This window comes from Aplysia californica, unplaced genomic scaffold (genome assembly GCF_000002075.1).
Source record: "Aplysia californica isolate F4 #8 unplaced genomic scaffold, AplCal3.0 scaffold00255, whole genome shotgun sequence".
Classification (NCBI taxonomy): domain Eukaryota; kingdom Metazoa; phylum Mollusca; class Gastropoda; order Aplysiida; family Aplysiidae; genus Aplysia; species Aplysia californica.
The window spans coordinates 904,970-909,365 of record NW_004797525.1 but is presented as its reverse complement, the minus strand read 5'-3'; positions in this window follow the sequence as shown (position 1 = coordinate 909,365).

The window sequence follows — 4,396 nt, the reverse complement described above, 5'->3', positions numbered from 1 at the left end:
TCAGAAGTCCCCCAAAACAGCATTTGTCGTTTCCTGATTATTTTTAACATTGAGCGTCCCACGTGGGCTTCACCAAACACTACCTCATTTGATTTCTTGTCCTTCCACGATATTGTGAGACATGGTGAAATCAGGCAGCCGTCAAAATAATAAAACCGGAGAAACCGGCATTTGTTTTCCGCACGTTGACTAGTTTTTATCAAGTTTTTATTTAGAGCTCTACACCTTTTGTGTCCATTTAAAACATATTCCTGTATACATTTTAGGGAAAACGTTGCCCAAAGGTATACACATCTGTCTGCAGTTTCCAGAGAAAGTCAAGCTTTGGAAATCACCAAGCTTTGGTGGCTATTTTTCGCAAGTTTTGCCCCTGACACCAGGCAACCCCGCATCTTTCAACTGCAAATGTGTAAAATAGATGGGTATTTTTTTCATAAAAAACAAGACAAATGAACAAGCTTTAAGATAATACCAATACCCTCATAGGCCCCAAAACTGACGAGCGCCCGATTTTGTGGCGTCTTGACACATATCGCAACCCCAGAATTACAAAGTTCTGTCAGCTCACTAGATCTACCTAGGTTAGAGAAATTGACGTACAAAATTTGGAGTTTGACAACATGTCAAGCTATTTTAAATGTAATTTTTTGAATATCTTATCTTGATACCGGTATTCGATAATGACTCCGAATGTCCTTATGACTTTGATAGAGCAGACAGATCATTTCGTTTTTTACCTCATGGTCTTAGTAACTCAAAACGACCAAAAAGTCAGAGAGAACTTTGTAATGCTAAGGCAGTGATATAAATTTATTTTAATCTCCCAGTTGAGCGGTATAAGTTGCGTGGTTGGTTTCACTTTGTTGTGCTTCATGATCACAGGACTCCATCCCTGACGCCGGTGAACGTTGGATGACCTCCGTGGCAACACATAGCCCAGTGCTGTATGTTTTAACCTAATCTGCACGCCCTCAGGTCATTTTGTACCCCCGGGGTTGTATTCTTCACATTTTAGAATACTTCTAGTACGAAAATCTCTTTGATACTTTCAGTATTTCTTAAAAAATCATTTTGACAGACTGCTATGCAAAGCGTACGGATCGGATGAACGAGTAAATTTCCTCTTTGGAAAGTGTTGGCATGGAGTTTTTCCCCACGTCGTATGGATACGATAGTAAAACTTGACGCACTTATAGGGTGAACGTTTTAGGCAAAAGATATTCGGAGACGTCTCCGGCAAGCACCCAGGAAATATTCGGAGACGTACTCCCGCACACAGATGCACTGCTTTTTTTTTTTTTGGGGGGGGGGGGGGGAGGTCAAACAAATTGCGTATTATTTGTTGCAGACCACACATAATATAGCCACTAAAACTGAGGCATATCAATTATGTTCAAGAAAATTTCAAACCTAACAGCAAAACATCAAATTATAGGTTGAAACAGGGGTGGGGTGGGGGGTGGGGGGCGCGGGGAGGGCATGCCGCCAGATGTTTTTACTTGGTCCAGAGGGACAAAGCATTTTGACTGGTCAATCTCCGTCAGAAGGTCTCCGGATAGATACTGTGTTTTAAAGTGACGGTCCGGTTGGTTGATGCCACGAGTGGTGGGGCTCGACCGTCGAGACAGCGATAAGTCGTGACTCGTGACACTACTCGTCTCGACAGCTATAGTAATCCGTCAGTGTTTTAAGACGCTCGAAACTCCCTTTGGTCATATTATTATGAGCGCGAGGGACACATTTAACCTTTACAGTTTGGTAGGAATTTTGAATTTTGCCCGGGTGGCGACCGAAGCCTACTATTATCGACTATAGGATCACCAAGGGATCTTTGACATGCGCCACTTGAACTCAGGACCTCCAAAATTTTTCACCCTAATCCCAGAAAGCTAGATGTTAGATCTTTCCTACTTTAAGATCAAGGGTATAGCTAAAAGACAGCTGTAAGAAAGAGCTAAGGAGTAGCAGTAGAAAGGCTGCAAGTTTCGACCGCGGGACCATTTGAATGAAAGGCGATCACCGTAACCTCAAGACCACGAGATCCCCTTCTGCTGCTTTGTCGTCATGCTCTGTACCCAACACTAGCTTTGACTTCTTGACGTGGAAAATATATCCCAATCACATCTGTAAAATAGTAAGACACACCTTACCCCCCCCCCCCCATGGTTCCAAACGAATTAATTGTGAGGCAGCGTGGTGAAATCAGGCGCTTGTCAAAACAATTAAATCAAAGAAACCAGCTTTTTGTCTTTGCGTTGGGCAATTTTATGAATTCTTTTTTGCTCAACACATTTTATGTCCTTTAAAAATGTAGATCTATGTCTGTGTGGATGTTACTAACAAATAATTAATTAAAAGCACCAAAAATATGTTTTAAAAAATGTGGATCTAAGTTTGCAGTTTCCAAGGACACTAAAGCTTGGGAAGTCATCAAACTTTGTTAGCCATTTTCTCGCTTATTTGATTTCTCATAGTCTACTAGGCGACCCCCACCTCTTTCAATAACAAATATTTCAACTTCAATTTCAGATAAAGTTGGTATTTTTTTTTCGGCAAATGCAAGACAAAATAATAAGCTTTATGGTGGTAGCAATAACTCAATATGCCCCAAAATTGACGAGCGCATGATCCACCACGTTGTGACACAATATGTCTCTCCTTTGAACTTTGAAACATAATCAAGGAAACCAAGATCTGAGGGGAGGGAGGTAGTATTTGGGCAATCTACATCCTTTATGTCTACAGCCTAGACAAAGCTGTATCAAGCATTCTGTTTTAAGGTCGTCTGTGAAGATGCCAAAGGGCCATGCTACTTTGAACATCTCAAAAATTTAACAACCTCTCTGGAGAGAGTTTTACTTTTGAATTCGTTTCCTTATAATTGAGAAAAGAGGAGTATCCTAGATCACCACAATAACGGCCATTTAGTCCTAGAAAAAAGAAAGAAAGACAGACAGACATAAATTACCGGCGAGAAAAAACGAAGTAAAAAAACGACCAATGGCGCTATTGAACCTTGCGCCCTTTAAGATTTAAATACACGTATAGATTTCTTTGTTTGAGTTAAGAAAAACACATCGACACGATATCGGCTGGTTCAGCTATGCCGTAGACTGGATGTCCATCGGGGCGCTTTTGAAAATTTGGCCATCAGCTTCCTCCACTTCTTCCGGTCTTCAGCTTTTCTGAGCGTGTCTTTGGATTCCAGGCCTGTCCATTCTTTGATGTTGACCTCCAAACTCTTCCTCGGTCTGCCTTTGCTGCAGGGTCATCTTAGCAAGGCCTGGTGAACGGGAGATATGTCCATACCATTGCAGTTTTGCGTTTTCTGACCAGAGTGAGAAGGTCAGCGTATGCTCCAATTTCATTTTTGATCCGTTGTTTGACTTCATCATTTGTGATGCGACAAGAGGAGCAGAAAGGTAGGACTTAAGATCTGCTGTGGCGCCCTCAAACCTTCCACCATTTAGAGTGAGGGAATGATCCAATTTGTTGTTTGTTTGAGGAAAGAGAAGTACACCGAAACAACAGTGGTCATTAAGTTCTGGGAAAAGACAAGATAGACAGAAGCAATTGGAGCGTAAAAAAGTAGAACTTATACCATCAATGACGGCCTTCATCCAACAACCACTCTTTAGATGGAAATGGGATAGGTGTGCCGTTAACAAAAAGGTTCAAGAAGCTTATCCTTTCTGACGTTTAAGTTTTAGTAAGGTTTTACGGCGCTCGCAACTGCATAAGGTCGTACTTTTTGACGTTTGTAGTTTATATTTTGTTTCAATGTGGACTAAGCGGGTGGCTGTCGTGTGCTGTTGTGGTTTGTTCCTTCTTGACTATCATACATCTATCAACCTTATCTCTCCTTCTTACCTATCTGTGTTGCAAAAGCCCCAAAACTTTTACTTAAAAAACTCCCAAAACAAACAAACAAACAACAGCAACAACAACAACAACAACAACAACAACAACAGCAACAACAACAACAACACCTCTCCTCTTTTTCTTTTTCTTACGTTCTAGTAACACCTCTAATCTTTTGCACCCAAGTTATATATAATATTACCTTTATGGTGTTGCAAGTATTATAAAACTCATACTCAAACTAACACCAAAATGTATGCGGACCAAATGCCATGTCCAAAACATGAGTCACAGGTGAGATGGTCGGTCTGCATCAGTGAATCGAGTGACCTGGCCACACTCATGACAGATGAGAGGGAATCTATAATGTTTAAATTAAACCATGAGTTGAATGCCAGGCTATTTTAACGACCATACTTACTGAAGAGTTGTTGTGTGCGGGAAGTGTTTTAATGTCGTAAAGCAAAACTGAAACCACACCTTCTGTTGGTTTCTACTTCTGTGGCGGTGACAGAATGAGAGAGAGAGAGAGAGG